Here is a 17,602-nt window from a genome sequence, read left to right as displayed (position 1 = left end):
GTACAGATGAAAAATATTTCTGGTGTACTCTTTTTTGGCTTGTCTGTATTTTATACTGTTGTGAACTATATATTATTCGTTCCATAAAATTCCTTTGACACCTTGATGAGACTTCTCTCAGATATTAACTTTAAAGCAGTAAAGTAATCTTACATAATATTTAATATTCCTTATTTGCAAATTACTGTCCTGTATTAACCCATTTCAAAAGTGAAAATGAAATACAAGAACAGGCATTGCTTGTTTTCACTTAAAAAAAAAAACATTTATCTTCCTTTTTACCATATTAACTAAATTAGTGTTCATCTTCTGCTACGTTGTCCTTGAAGGGAATAATTTAATTGTGCCACAAAAGACTTGTCCCACATCCTATTTTATGTAGACTAAATATGCATGCTAAGAATTTTAATGACTTTGAGATAATAGGAATTAAATTAAAAAGACCAAGGACATTAACAAGATATCTGCAAGTGATTTTTTAAAACGGAAAGCCTCATTCATCTATAAGCCTTAGAGAAATTGAAACTTCAAGTTTTTCCTTCTGTTATTTATGTAATAACTGCTATCTATTAAAACTAGACCAAAAAATAAGGTCTTAAAAAAGAAATACTCGTGGAGAGAAATTATCTTATGGGACATCCTGAAACCTTGATCGGGGACTGTGTAATGAGAAACAGAATCAAGATCAGCACAGTTCATTTTTAATTTCTTGTGTATCTCTTAGTAATAAAGAACTCTCATGTTCAAATCCTGGCCCTCACTGTTTTGTGGTTTGCCATTACAGATAATTTCTAATGATGGACTCAAGAATTAATAATTTTACCAATACTTTCTGGCAATGCTGTGTTCTCTTTTGACTAATAAATCTGTGTTTTCTTTTGCCTCTAGAATCACTTCAGTTTGAGAACATAATCATTTTTTATGCCCATAAGACTGGACTGTGAGTCCATAGAGCTTTTTGAATCTTCTCTAGAAATAACTTTTAAAAGATTCCTCCACTGCTATTGCAGTCTTCAATGTGGGATTTCTGAAAGGTCATCAGTGTTCATCTGAAAATAAATAGGTCAGAATTTTCCAGGAATCCACAGATTTGCAGCATACCTCTGACTGGCTCTTCAGTTAATGTTCAGCAAATACATAGTGAAAGCCTCTTCTATGGTGGAAACTAGGCACTAAAGATACTGTGATGACTATGACAGTCTTTGTCCCAGAAGAAATTAGTCTAATTGGGAAGACAGATAAGTAAATAAGAACTATGATTGAGGTGATAAACCCTTTCCCAGTTTATCCATCTGAAGTAGAGAATATATTAGTAGTCAGGGGAAATGGAGAGAAGAGGTGTGGTAGGCAGAATAATGACCTTCCAAATGCATCTATGCCCTAATCCCTAGGACCTGTGGATGTGTTCTGTACTCAGTAAAAGACTTTGCAGAGGTGATTATGTTAAGTATCTTGAGATGGATAGATTATCCTGGATTATCCAGGTGGGTTCAATGTCACTGCCAAACATAATCACAAGGAACCTTGTAAGGGAAAGAAGAAGGCAGGAGAGGCAGAGACAGAAAAGGAAATGTGAATATAGAAGTAATGGTTGCTTGGAGTCATGCAGCCAAGAGACAAGGAATGCAGGCTACCTCTAAGGAGCTGGAGAAGGCAAGGAACGCATTCTCCCCTAGAGCCTCCGGAAAGAGTGCAGTTCTGCCAACATCTTGGTTTTAACCCTGGAAGACCCAGTTTGAGCCTCTGAGCTCTAGAATTGTTAAGAAATTTGTGTTGCTTTAAGCCACTAAATTGGTTATAATTTGTTAGCAGCAATAGAAAACTAGTATAGGAAATGAGATTAGAGAAGTTAAAAGGTGTCACATAATAACTACTCCATGCTAAAGGCTTTGGTCTTTGTCTTGGGGGTATTAGGAACCTTTCAATGGTTTTATCATGGGGAAAGTAATAATCAGATTTCTATTTTATAAAGACCGTATGGATTCATTGTGGAAACCAATTAGTGAGTGAGTGACTGGTGTGAGATGAAAGTGGCAAGAATGTGAAAAAGTAGTAATGGAATTTAAAGAATTATTGGGTATTTGTGGAGGCAATGATGCTCGGATGAAATTGCACATGATTAACTTAGTTATCAGCCAGAGTTAACAGGACTTGTCAAAGAATGTGGTGAGTGAGGGAGACGTTTTGAGGATTACTTGTCTTTTTTTTTTCTTAATTTAAATCCAAATTAGTTAACATATAGTGTAATAATGATTTCAGGAGTAGAACCCATTGATTCATCACTTATATATAACACCCAGTGCTCATCCCAACAAGTGCCATCTTTAATGCCCATCACCCTTTTAGCCCATCCCCCCCTCAACTACCCCTAGAGCAACCCTCAGTTTGTTCTCTGTATTTAAGAGTCTCTTATGGTATGCCCCCCCTCTCTATTTTTATCTTATTTTTTCTTCCCCTTCCCCTATGTTTATATGTTGTTTCTCAGATTCCACATATGAGTGAAATCATACGATATTTGTCTTTCTGGCTTAGTTTGCTTAGCATAATATATTCTAGCTCCATCCATGTCATTGCAAATGGCAAGATTTCATTCTTTTTCATCAGTGAGTAATAGTCCATTGTATATAACATCTTTATCCATTCATCAGTCATTCATCAGTCTTCTTTATCCATTCATCAGTCAATGCACAATTGAGCTCTTTCTATAATTTGGCTATTGTTGATAGCACCACTATAAATAATGGGGTGCGTGTGCCCCTTCAAATCAGCATTTCTGTATCCTTTGGGTAAATACCTAGTAGTGCAATTTCTGGGTTGTAGGATATACTTGAGAGTCACCAACATGTGGGGAAAATACCTGAAGGCTTAGAGTAGATGAGAAAATACATAGTATGGGAAGAGGGCTTTAGATAAGTAGCCCAGGGAGAAGAAGAGACCCCATTCTTTCCTTTCCACTCCTCTTAACTTTGTAATCACACAGGCTTTCATCACTTTAAACTTTGTGTTGCTGACAGTTTATTTACCTGTCTTTTTCCTAGGATCTTTTTAACCCTGTTGCTACTAGACTTATCTTTTTAAAATAACATTTTATCACATCAGGTTCCTATTTTAAACACCTGTTACTTTTTTTTTTTTTTCTTTTGTGAATCAGTGCAGGCTTCTTACTAATTCAGGACTTTCTCTAATCTTATCCTAGTTCATTAGTCCAGTTTACCCTTTTCTCCTTGTCTCTATTTTTCCCTTTCCTTTAGTCATCTTGTTAGAATACATACATAAGAATATAGAACCTCAGACTCAGCATATGCAACCAGGAACCCATCATGATGATTCACTCCTTCCTTTCCCCACTGGGCCTACTTCTCATTCCTGGTTTCTGTTAACAGCATCAATTCTGGCATGAAGCCTTTAAAAAATATTTGGAACATTTGTACACTCCTCATTTTTCCTTATATCTCACTGTAATGAGTCATGAATTCCTTCTGCCTCATAAATGGCTTTCAAGTCTATTACCTGTTTTACATCCTTCCTGCTGACCCTTAAGTGAGGCCTTCATTGATATGGGTCTGAGACTCTTGTGAAGAGTCTGTTTCTCATGCTTGCTAATTCTTTGTGCTCTTGCTGTATGTATTTAGATGTTTGGAACATTCAAGGTAATAACTGATCATGTCATTTAAATGTTTAATGTATTCTGAAGAATGTATACTTCCTCTTGGTCAGGTTGAAGCATTCTAGCATGCAACAACCCTTTGTGATCTAGCTCCTTTCAACTTTTCCAGTTGTTTTCTCCTGCCAATCTTTCTTCTTTTTTAAAATCTTTTTAAAGTTTATTTTTGAGAGAGACAAAGACAGAGCATGAGCTGGGGAGGAGCAGAGAGAGAGGGAGACACAGAATCCGAAGTAGGTTCCAGGCTCTGAGCTGTCAGCACAGAAACTGAGGTGGGGCCTGAACCCACAAACTGTGAGATCATGACCTGAGCCAAAGTCGGACACTCAACTGACTGAGCCACCCAGGTGCCCTGATCCTTCTAAATTGGAACTTGTCAAAATCCCTTTCATTTTTCAGAATGTGATCTGCTGTTTCTTACTTAATAAAAAAAAGAAAAAAAATCTTTGTAACACTACTTTCATTTCCTAGAATACATTTTAAGCATCATTTCCTATATAAAGTCTTTCTTGACCCCACCAGTTCAAATTAGGCCCTCCTTTCCCCGTGCTTCCATAGAATTCTGTAAAAATGATTATTATATCACTTATTTTGTAGTATCAAAATTATTTTATTTTATTTTTAAGCAAGCTCTATGCCCAGCGTGGGTCTTGAACTCACAACCCCAAGATCAAGAGTTGCATGCTCTACCAACTGAGCCAGCCAGGTACCCGTGTTTTTTATATACTTGTAGTTGTGCATCTTTTAAGTCAAAGACTGTATTAATTTATTTTTGTCGTCTTACTGGTTTAATGGTGGCACATAAAAGGTGCTCAATAATTACAAGTTGAACGAATATTTTAAAGAACACAAGATGATATGAACTATACATGCAGTTGTGTACAAGAAGTCCAAAAAAATCTATGTTTTAATAGGAAAGTTATAAATAATAAAAGAGGTGATAGTCTTGTCCTTATTCAATGTACTGAGTAGTACCGAAATGCTTCAGATTATAGTTTTAGTAGCCACTTTCAAGAAATAGCAATGAAACTAGAAAAGATCCAAATTGGGAGGAATTATAGGGATTACTAATTTGGAAATGTTATAGGACCACTAATAGTTAAGGAAACAATTATTGGTCAGTGATTCAGTGACTTCTTGAGTATGTCATCCTTTCATGACTTATTTGTAGATAATTGAGTAAATTTCTAAGCTGGTAAGATTGTGAAAATTATTCCCAGCTACCATAGACCTTGTGAATCTAAGTATTTATTTAGATATTTGGAAAAGCCCAAATCACTGTTTTGACTGATGGCAAGTTGCATTTCCTTTATTAACCTCTTAGAATTCTATTTTGGAGTTAGAGGCAATTAAAGCAATGTTTTTCCTTTACGGGTTTTCCCCAATTATTTCCTGGAGTCGTGTAGGCAAGAAAGACTGTTCAGAGGCAGACTTAGCTTGGCACCTCCTCCACCAAATGTATCCTCACTAGATTATTTTCCTTATAAGGCTTGAAACAATATATTTGATCCCTTTGAAACCCAAATTCTTTTTCTGTCCCTACTTCATCTACCTACCTTCTTGTGTCAAAGACAAGATAGTGAAAGCATTTTGTAAACTCTCAAGTACTTTAAAAATGTCACTTATTATCATATGTACACAATGAAATTATGGCTATCTGGGTTGGAAAGTATAGTATCCATTGACTTGGGAAAATGTGTTATCCACTAAGCTTTAGAAGCTTTAAAAAAATCAAGGTATCTGGATACTAGGTCATCTTTTTCATAATAGCACTAAATTCCTTAATATCCATTAGGTTCCTGTTAGAGAATTATAAATTTGACCTAGATATATTAAACAGATATGCTTGCAATCTGGGACAAAAGACAGGGGAGACTCTATATCAATGTGTGAGTTAGAGATTGAACTAATGAGTTATACTGAATCCATTCTGAAAATAGAAAAGAATTTAGGTGTATTTTGATGGCAAGCTCTCTCATTTAGTAAACTTTAAGAAAATAGTGGAAAAGAAAATGTAAGTCAGAGTTATTAAAGTGGGAAAGTAGAACAATAACTGGAAAATGAAGAATTTGAAAAGTTAGTGTTTGTAAGTTAGGGGCTGAGTAAGAGATGTATTTCACGTTTAAATATAAGTCAAATTCAAGAGTTCAAGAAATGTCGTACAACATTACTTTGAGTTAAGAGAAATACAGAATTTTTAAAAGTTATTTTAAAAAGTAAACCATATTGTAATATTCATTTAATATCTAAGTATATCACTAACTGTGGCATACAATCATCCTATTAATTCATCCTGTTAATACTGGATATTATACAGTATTAGTTCTCTCCACTATGGGTAAAAAATAATTCATAATACAGGCCAGTTTTACTATATCAACTAAAAGGCTATGAAAAACATCATCTTCTGCTTGGATAAGCTCTTGTAATTGTTCCCACCTAAAACCATTTCTCCATTGCCACTTCACCTGAATTATGTAAATGTATGAAACTTTATTCTGGATTTCCTTATCAAGAACGAATGTATTTGAAATTGTTTTGAAACTGGTTGACTAGTCAGGGCTTTGGGCGAGATAATAGGATATATTAGAAGTCATAGTGAAGAAAAATGTTTGAGAGTTTGGACCAATTAAAAATATGTGAAGTTCTAGAAATTCTGCAAAATATTGAACGTATTATTATTGTCACCCTCTTCCCATAGTCCTTAAGTGGTCATTGATATCCCCAATGGCCCTAGTAGCATTATTACTGAGTGATGTAAAGAAGCAAAAGAAACAGGTAAACTCTGACCTTAGTTATTTTGTTGCACAGACATTACATGCAACCTAATAAAGTGTCCTGCTATTTGCTTAGATTTTAGTAAATACTGAATATGTTTGCTAAAAGGGCAAAAGAATGACTTGTTAGGTGGAGTTTCTTATGAAATGTTTTCTAGAAGGGATTTGGGTCATCTTTTGAAGTAAGTGCAGGGGGCAGCATATTATATTTCATGATGGTGTCAAAGGCACTAAAGTGTATTAGTTGAAGTCATTTTTAAATTCCTAATTCAAGTGTAAAATGTTTAGTTTACTTTTGTTGTTTAATAATTATAGTGTTTAAACATTGGAAAAAACCAGAGCTTTAATATTTATTAGCAGATTGACTTATACATATGTTGCTTCATTCCAACAAAGGATTTGGAGACTCTTGCAAAAATATATTTAAAAAAACAGATTAAAAATGAGGGGATAAACTGGAGTAAAGGGAAAAAAGCTTAGAATATTTAGTGAAGGTATAATTATCATATAGAAGTTTTACCAGAAGCTCCTATGTAAGTGGATATAGGCTGGAAATTTAGATCTGAGTTAATAAACAATGGAAGTGGGATAAAAAGGAAGCTGCTCGGGAGGACAGCTATGCATAGTTCTAAAATATGAGGAAAAGCGTAGAAAGTCTTTGTTGAGAAGACCAGCTTTTATTTAATAAACTCTTATGGATACTATAAGTCAGACATTGTTCTAAGTGTTTTCCTCATTTAAATCTCATAAATTAACTGATATGAGTCTTATTATTTTCCCAATTTTATTTATTTATTTTTTTTTTTAAATTTTTTTTCAACGTTTTTTATTTATTTTTGGGACAGAGAGAGACAGAGCATGAACGGGGGAGGGGCAGAGAGAGAGGGAGACACAGAATCGGAAACAGGCTCCAGGCTCCGAGCCATCAGCCCAGAGCCTGACGCGGGGCTCGAACTCACGGACCGCGAGATCGTGACCTGGCTGAAGTCGGACGCTTAACCGACTGCGCCACCCAGGCGCCCCATATTTTCCCAATTTTATACATGAAGAAACTGAGGCACAGAGAAGTTAAGTAATTTTCTCAAAAAAAGCATAGCTGTTAAGTAGCAGAGCTTGGATTAGAACTCAAGCAGTTTGCCTTCAGGGTGTTTGCTCTTTTTTTTTTTTTTTTTTTTTTAACTTATTTATTTACTTTGAGGGAGGGAGGGAGAGAGAGAGAGAGAGAGGACGCGTATAGCGTGCACACGCGCGCATGGGTGGGGCAGAGAGAGACAGACAGGGAGGGAGAAAAACCCAAGCAGGCTCTGCACTGTTAGTGCACGGAGCCTGATGTGGGGCTCAAACTCATGAACCCCTGAGATCATGATATGAGCCAAAATCAAAAGTTAAACGCTTAACCGACTTAGCAACCCAGGCACTTTAGAATGTTTGCTCTTAAACACTGTGCTGTGCTGCCTCTTCAAGTGGAATAGAAGCGGACAGTGCCTGTAATTTCATCTTTATAATAAATATACTGAGTTTTATGTGACTGTTTCTCATTATGACCATCAGTGATGCTAATGAAGGACCAGGGAAATTTAGTTAATTTAGGAAGTATAGGTATTTTTCCACCTTTAGTTGCGGGTCTTCCTAAGGTTCACCTCCTAGATCTGTGGTTTTGAAAGTGCATTCCCTAGATTGGTTGCATGGACATCCCTTGGGAGCTTGTTAGAAATGCAGATTTTTCTGGCCTCACACCAGACCTACAGAATCAAAAATCCTGGAAGTGTGGCCTTTAACAAGTCTTCTAAGTGATTCTGATGCCCCGAGGCGGGGGAGGGGCAAAGAGAGAGGGAGACACAGAATCTGAAACAGGCTCCAGACTCTGAGCTGTCAGCACAGCTTGAACCCATGAACCGAACCGTGAGATCATGACCTGAGCGGAAGTCGGAAGCTTAACCGACTGAGCCACCCAGGCACCTCTGATGCTTTCTAAAGTGTGCGAACCACTAATCTAGATAGGAAAAAAAAAAAAAAAAAAAAGAACTATCCTGAACTATAAATTCTCTCCATTACCTTATTTCTGTAATTTAGGTAGGGAGAATATAGGAGGAATTTGGAATAAAAGTACATGTATTCTACCCTTGGAAATAAGAGAAGTCCCATTTATCAGGGAATAGACTGGTAATTATTTGAGGTATAAGCAATGACCTCTATAAACTTTAATCACCTCAAAGCATCCTAATGACCAAGAATCAGTGAAGCAGAAATGCCTATTTTATGGCTTTTTGGAGAAGTTGATGTTCCAAAATTGATTTTCACAGTCTCATCAGAATTCAAAAGGAGATATCTAAAATGATATTCTGCATGAACACTATTTTTTTGGTCTTCCCTCTATGAACTGTATATTCACTGCAATCATTCTGAAGTGATTTTAAGGCAGAAAATGATAAAAGTCATCTATGTAAGAATTACCATTTTTAAGCCTGTGTTTGGTCAGTCGCATTTTAGATTGATCAAGAAAGCTAAACAATAAACATTAGTATTTCGGAGAAATGTCCCTGACTTCTAAGCAAAATCAGTTGCCCCATGACACACTTTAAATTTCCTTTTCAACACTTTCAATTTTCTATAATTATACATTTACTAGTGTGAACCTTTTTTAGCCTCATTTCCTTACCCATAAAATGGTGATGATCTTACCTCATCAGCTCCATTATCTCAAATGAGATAACACATGCAAGGGAAATTTGTAGTTGCTTTTGTAATTATTTGTTTATACTACTAATATTGTAATGTCACTACACTGTAATCTTCTTGAGGGTGAGTATATATTTTGTGCCATTGTTCTCCTGAGTAGTTCCAAGGTACTCAACGTTTGTTGAATGAATTGATGGCTTGAATGATTTTAATACTGATGAGATGCCGTAGCAATGTGGAAGTATATACGGGGCCAGAAACAATTTTAGAGACAATTGAGCATCACATTTGGCACTTCTGGGGAGGGAGTTACTAGCATAAAGTTAAGAGACTGATTGCATCTCTGACCAAGATTTATGCTTAGAGCATGATATGACACGTTTCCTAGTTTTATCTCCTGGCTTCCTCAAAACCCCTATTCTCTTACTTTACTGTCTGCTTCCTTAAAATGTTTTGGTGCTTTTGGTCTAAACCAAGTTGAAATCTAATTATATTTTAAAATTGAGCTGATTTTTGGCAGAAATCTGGACAGTTGATTCATCGTATTCTTCTAGGTACAAAATATATGCGAAGTGGTAAAGTAACTTTTTTCATCTTATGACAGTGAAATTTTTGACATGACAGTCATTCTTTGCAGTTTCATCAACACAGCAAGCAGGTGAGTGGTATTTCTGAGCCATATGGAACTCCTAAGATCAGAACAGAGGGAGTTACTGGTGTGGAGTCTGTCAGCAAAATTCGATTTTAGGCACTTTCAAATTTTAATAGCAAAATCAAGGTCACAGAGGAGCAAGAGAAGCAGCAAAATTCAAGGTTACAGAAAACCAAGAGAGAAATGGTGGCTTAAAAAGTTTCAAGTCCTTTTGGGTCAACTAAAGTCCTTCTTCCAAAAATGGGTAGGATTGTAAGACAATAAATCTCAAGGCACACTAACACAGATACACACTTGCATTCACAGTCTTCCCCCCTTTACTCCATCACCTCCTCTCTCTCTTTGTGCCCTTTCCATCTCTTTCATACAATAAGCAAATACTTACTGAGTACCTACTATGCATCTAGTACTGACAATGCAGTAAAAGACAGAACATACATGTTGCCAACTCTTGTTGAAATGTATACTGTCGGGACTATTACACTGTTTTTTTCAAAAAGGTTCCCTTAGGCCACCTAATCCTACTAGTACATTTCTTGTCTTACCTTCTGAATATTTTCCCAGAAGTAAAAGACAACTAAAAGACTTCCTGGAACCTTTCTTCTTATCTTTCTTACTTAAACTTCTCCTAGTGTAGAGTTAAAGTTAGTGAAGGTAAAGATCTAGAGGAATATAGAAAAAGGGGTTGAGACTATGCCCCTACATTTACAGAAAAAACTCAATTAGTCAAGTTAGTAATAACTTAGAAGATAAAAATATAAAACATTGAATAAAAAGCCCCACCGAAACCAGGTAATTACAGGTACAAGTGTAAGTACCTTTAGAAATTAAAACTAAAAATGTAAAATTGAAATAAAGAATTAACTAAGCATATTTGAAAATATAGGAGAAAAATATCTAGGAAATGAAACTTCTTGGGGCGCCTGGGTGGCTTGGTCGGTTAAGCGTCCGACTTCGGCTCAGGTCATGATCTCACGGTCTGTGAGTTCGAGCCCCGTGTCGGGCTCTGTGCTGACCGCTCAGAGCCTGGAGCCTGTTTCAGATTCTGTGTCTCCCTCTCTCTCTGCCCCTCCCCTGTTCATGCTCTGTCTCTCTCTGTCTCAAAAATAAATAAACATTTAAAAAAAAAAATGAAACTTCTTAACCCAAGACATGATGCTGGAGAATGAGTATCTACCAATCAGTAGTTATTTCTATAAATTCTTCATAGTTAGATTTCATTGAAATTTATGCTTATGTCTTTTCATTATACTTAAAAACACACAGATGTGGCAAATTACTATTCATCTGGAAGCAGGCGGGGAAAATACAATAAAGGATGTATCTAAAAGTCAATTGGGAAGGGGATTATCTCTCAATCACTGGTAGTGTGGTAAATTGGTTATGCAGCAATTTAGACCTGCTTCTCACAGTATTACTTATAATTGATAAGAATTACGTATAAATATCAAATCATAATGTGGAAGAAAATCAAATTTAATATGTCTAAACTTCTGAAGTTAGAGATGAGGCTTTCAAAAGTTAGAAAAAATACAGAAAATAAAAAAGGACAATATGAGCAATTTTGAGTATCTAACGATACACTAATCTTAAATACTAAAAGAAAAAGGTTCCAAGATAATAAGACAAATCACAAATTAGGACTAGTGCATATCATAGAATAACCTCCCAAAATGAGGAGACACATCTTTGCAGTAAATGGTTATATAAATTGTTCCATTGTTTGATCTCTTAATCTTATTGCCAGCAATCAATCTGAGGGAAATAATCTTGAAATGGGAAAAAGCTGGATGCCCACATTTACTCATCATGTTGTTATTTGTAATAGAAAAAGAAATTAGAACTAGTGATTATTGAAAAGATGATGCGAATGCATGAAGGGTTGATAATACTGATCTGCTGTTCTTTGTGGATTCCTTAATATAGAGCCACAAATATCACCAAACTCCATTCTACAATAATACTTAAGTTCAGGTGGTGTATATTACAAATATTATAAATATACAAAAATAATGAAGAAATACTAAGTTCTAGACAAATATTACATCTGTAAACTCAGTGATATATTGGCATTTATGAGCATACTGAATACTTTGAAAAATCCTAGGTCATTTGGTACATTCTTTTCTTTCATGTGTAAAATATTACCCATCTTTCCATTTTTTTTTTAAATTTTTTTTTCAACGTTTTTTATTTATTTTTGGGACAGAGAGAGACATAGCATGAACGGGGGAGGGACAGAGAGAGAAGGAGACACAGAATCGGAAACAGGCTCCAGGCTCCGAGCCATCAGCCCAGAGCCTGACGCGGGGCTCGAACTCACGGACCGCGAGATCGTGACCTGGCTGAAGTCGGACGCTTAACCAACTGCGCCACCCAGGCGCCCCGCATCTTTCCATTTTTTAAAAGATGAACTAATGCTGCACTTGTGTATTTTTCTTTATTTGATCAGTTTAGGATTTTGTACGTTTTGTATTTCTTGTATATTACTACTCTCCCTTTGTGTCTTTTTTTTTTTAAGTTTATTTATTTTGAGAGAAACTGAGACAGTGTGAGTGGGGAGGGGCAGAGAGAGGGAGAGAGAATGGATCCCAAGCAGGCTCCATGCTGTCAGCTCAGAGCCCAATGTGGGGCTTGAACTTACAAAACTGTGAGATCATGACCGGAGCCAAAACGAAGACTCGGACACTTAACCAACTGAGCCACCCAGGTGCCCCTTCCTGTGTGTCTCGATGATTAATATAAGCCTTTGCAAAGTGTCCAAGAAAGCAATTATGCACATACAGTTATTTTAGTAGTATTTCCATGATAAAAATTGCATGTGGAGCAAGCATAAGAATACATCATTATCAATATGAAGGAGTTTAATATGAGATAGCTAGGCACTTAATACATTTCTGTTCATTTGAATAAAATTATTTGTACTTTATTCACCAATGTTTGTTTTAGTTATTTGTAAGCATTTCATTGACCCTGTAATCAGCCTAAGATCAAGGAGTATATCATAATAATTTTGTATCCCTATAGCTCCTTGTGCTTAGTAGGGACTTAATACATTTTTCAAAAACTGATTAGGAGATTCAGGCCATGCCACAGATAAATCTACTTAATTTTTTTTCAACACAAACAGAAAATAAATAGCTACTTACCATTAACTTATATTAATAAAAACCAAATTTTTTTTAATTAGTTGAATCTGAAAGCAAGTTAATACTTATATGATTCCTTTAGTAGTTACTCAACTCAGGCAATATTAGAAGAAAAATGTATGATTTTGCTAACCTGATGGTTCTCATTTATATTCCACACGTGCAGCTAGATGCTGTAATCAAATTGAAAAAGTCCGGTTGATAATAAGTTTTAACATGTGAGACCCATATTCTGTAAAAGGTATTGTGAATGAGGGGCACCTGGGTGGCTCAGTTGGTTAAGCGTCCAACTTTGGCTCAGGTTATGATCTCACAGTTCATGGGTTTGGGCCCTGCATCGGGCTCTGTGCTGACAGCTCAGAGCCTGCAGCCTGCTTCAGATTCTGTGTCTCCCTCTCTCTCTGCTCCTCCCCCACTCATGCTCTGTTTCTCTCTGTCTTAAAAATAAAAATAAACAAAATATTTTTTATAAAAGAATTATGAATGACATCTTGACTTAACAGAGACCAATATTTCAGCTTAGAGATTTATTTCGACGCTTGTTATAATATTGGTGTATACATATGTGTGTGTGTGTGTACAAGCCATAGTAAGACCCACTTAATACAGTTCAAAGAAACACAAACATAAAGGTAAGGGGATTTTTTTTTTTTAATTGCAGGTAAAGAGAGAAGAAAATGGATAAGAGGATAACAGAAACTATGATAATACTGTGTAAATATTTTAGAGGTGTCAATAGGAAATGACATTTTTGGTAGTTGAAAAAGATGAAATGAGATATAGTCTCAAATAGACATGGAAAACACATCGTTATAAGGCCAGAAATAAGAGAGAAAATGATGAGAGTAATTATTCAGTGAAATAGAGAGCTGTCATCTTCATCAACATCTGTAAAAGGAAGCTTAAATGAAATGAAGCAGTATAGAGACCCTCTACCCAAGTATATTGCAGACCGAAAATGTTTTTACACTAACATTCATGATTTTTCACATAGATAACTACTAAAATAGTCTCAGTTCTCTACTTTTAGCATTAAAATATGTAGATAACTTATGTGGCATGAAATGAGGCTTTGCTGAAAATTAGGACTATGTGCCTGTGAATTGGACCTAAGTATTACATATATATTATGTATATATACATATACTATATATAGTATATAATATTATTACATATATGTTATGTATATATACATACACTATATAATATACACATATACACATACATATATACACATATATAATACACTATATATATAATACATATATATATATTATATAGTTTTTTAAAATTTAAATTCAAGTTAGTTAAAATACAGAGTGGTATTGGTTGCAGGAGGAGAACCCAGTGATTCATCACTTACATATAACACCCAGTGCTCATCTGAACAGGTGCCTTCCTTAATGCCCATCACCTATTTAGCCCAACCCCCACACACCTCCCCTCTGGCAACCCTCAGTTTGTTCTCTGTATTTAAGAATCTCTTATGGTTTGCCACCCCCCCCCCCCGGTTTTATCTTATTTTTGCTTCCCTTTCCCTATGTTCATCTATTATGTTTCTTAAATTCCACATGTTGGTGAAATCATATATTTATCTTTCTCTGACTGATTTATTTCACTTAGCCTAATACATTATAGTTCCATCCATGTTGTTGCAAATGGCAAGATTTCATTCTTTTTCATCACTGAGTAGTATTCCATTGTGTGTGCGTGCGTGTGTGTGTGTGTGCGCGCACACACACACACACACACACACATGCACGAAGGATTGAATCAGTTATCAAAAATCTCCAAGAAATGAGAGTCCTAGGCCAGATGGCTTCACAGGGGAATTCTACAAGACATTTAAGTACAGTTAATACCTATTCTTCTCAAACTGTTCTAGAAAATAGAAATGGAAGGAAAGCTTACAAACTCATTCTATGAAGCCAGCATTACCTTGATTCCAAAACAAGACAGAGACCCCACTGAAAGAGGTACAGGCCAATATCCCTGATGAACATGGATGCAAAAATTCTCAACTAGCAAATCAAATTCAATGGTACCCAAAAAGAATTATTTACCATGATCAGGTGGGATTTTTTCCTGGGCTACAGGGCTGGTTCAATATTTGCAAATCAATAATGTGATACACCACATTAATAAAAGAAAGGATAAGAACCATATGATCCTCTCAATAAGATGCAGAAAAAGCATTTGACAAAGTACAACATCCTTTCTTGATAAAAACTCTCAAGAAAGTAGGGATAGAAGAAACATACCTCAACATCACAAAGTCCATATATGAAAGACCCACAGCTAAGATCATCTTCAATGGGGAAAAACTGAGAGCTTACCCCCTAAGGTCAGACACAACAGGGATGTCCACTCTTATCACTGTTGTCCAACATAGTACTGGAAGTCCTAGCCTCAGCAATCAGACAACAAAAGGAAATGAAAGGCATACAGATTGGCAAGGAAGAAGTCAAGCTTTCACTCTTTGCAGATGACATGATACTCTATGTGGAAAAACCTCTAGAACTGATACATGAATTCAGCAAAGTTGTGGGATATAAAATAAATGTACAGAAATCAGTTGCATTTCTATACACCAATAATGAAGCAGCAGAAAGAGAAATAAAGGAATCAATCCCATTTATAATTGTACCAAAAACCATAAAACACTTAGGAATAAACCTAACCAAAGAGACAATAGATATATATGCTGAAAACTATAGAAAGCTTATGAAAGAAATTGAAGACACAAAAAAATGGAGGAACATCCCATGCTCATGGATTGGAAGAACGAATATTGTTGAAACGTCTATGCTACCCAAAGCAATCTCCACATTGAATGCAATTCCTATCAAAATAACACCAGCATTCTTCACAGAGCTAGAACAAACAATCCTAAAATTTGTATGGAATAATAAAAAAACAACAACAAAACAAAACAAAAACAAAAAAACAAAAACACCCAAATAGCCAAAGCAATCCTGAAAAAGAAAACCAAAGCTGAAGGCATCACAATTCTGTACCTCAAGCTGTATATTACAAAACTATAATCATCAGGGCAGTATGGTACTGGCACAAAAACAGACACATAGATCAATGGACTAGAATAGAGAACCCAGAATTGGACCCACATTTGTATGACCAACTGATCTTTGACAAAGCAGGAAAGACTATCCAATGGAAAAAAGACAGTCTCTTTAGCAAATGGTGTTAGGAAAACTGGATGGCAACAGGCAGAAGAATGAAACTGAACCACTTTCTTACTACACAAAAATAAATTCAAAATGGATGAAAAGCCTAAATGTAAGACAGGAAACCATCATAATCCTAGGAGAGAAAACAGGGAGCAACCTCTTTGACTTCAGCCACAGCAACTTCTTACTAGACATCTCTCAGAAGGCAAGGGAAACAAAAGCAAAAATAACTATTGGGACCTCATCAAGATAAAACCTTCTGCATAGTGAAGGAAATAATCAACAAAAGTATAAGGCAACCGATGGAATGGGAGAAGGTATTTGCAAATGACATATCGGATAAAGGGTTGGTATCCAAAACCTATAAAGAACATATCAAACTCAACAGCCAAAAACAATCCAATGAAGAAATGGGCAGAAGACACGAATAGACACTTTTCCAAAGAAGACTTGCAAATAGCTAAGAGACACATGAAAAGATGCTCAGCATCACTCATCATCGGAGAAATACAAATCAAAACCACGATGAGATACTCCTGTCAGGATGGCTGTAAGTAACAACTCAGCAAACAAGAGATGTTGGTGAGGATGTGGGGAAACGGGAACCTTCTTGCACTGTTGGTGGGAATGCAAACTGATGCAGCCACTCTGGAAAATAGTATGGAAGTTCCTCAAAAAAAAAAAAAAATAGAACTACCCTATAACCCAGTAATCACAGTATTAGGTATTTATCCAAAGGATACAAAATGCTGATTCGAAGGGGCACATGCGTGCCAATGTTTATAGCAGTGCTATCGACAATAGCCAAGGTATGGAAAGAGTCCAAATGACTATCGACTGATGAATGGGTAAATAAGATGTGATATATATATATAAACATTTGTATGTATACATAAATATACATATGTGGATATATAGCACACATATACACCGATAAATCATATGCAGATATATCTTACTCTTATTTATAATAAGACAGAAAGAATATTAGTAATACAATATATTGGAGAAGAGGTCAGTATTGAGGTTAAATACACAGGTTATATGTACACATACATATGTGTGTGTGTGTGTGTGTGTGTGTGTGTGTGTGTGTGTGTATTTCACCTGGCTTGTAGCATATCACTAAAGAAGTTGATTAGATTTTTACATTTGATTGTTTTAGTTATCAGTAAGCAAAGGGACAAAAAGTATAGCCGTATTTTGTAGTCCTGAGTAATTAGAGACAATGAGCTACAATGGTTCCTCTAAAAGAAGCACACTGAGAAAACTCAAATTAACCAGAAATTTATTTGATCATCTACCTGTAAGGCTTTAAAATTTAATGAAAAGATTCAAATCAAAGGAAATAAGCTTTTCAGATGGTTGGACCAACTTTGATCTCTTATATTTTGAGGGTTATATATGATTTTTAAGATCGCCACTTAATACCACATTTGTGTAATCTTTGTAATCTCACACAGATGTACATTGTTTAGGTACTTTAAGAACTT

General features: G+C 35.7%; 1 protein-coding gene across 6 annotated transcripts in view; it reads left to right on the top strand.

The window, feature by feature from the left end:
* The window catches only part of FER (FER tyrosine kinase), a 440,848-nt gene that overhangs the window by 219,845 nt on the left and 203,401 nt on the right, over positions 1-17,602 (top strand). The gene's annotated exons all lie outside the window — the stretch shown is intronic.

Source organism: Neofelis nebulosa, chromosome 1, assembly GCF_028018385.1.
Source record: "Neofelis nebulosa isolate mNeoNeb1 chromosome 1, mNeoNeb1.pri, whole genome shotgun sequence".
Lineage (NCBI taxonomy): Eukaryota > Metazoa > Chordata > Mammalia > Carnivora > Felidae > Neofelis > Neofelis nebulosa.
The sequence above is the reverse complement of the archived record's forward strand: the minus strand, read 5'-3'. Positions and strand labels throughout refer to the sequence as shown.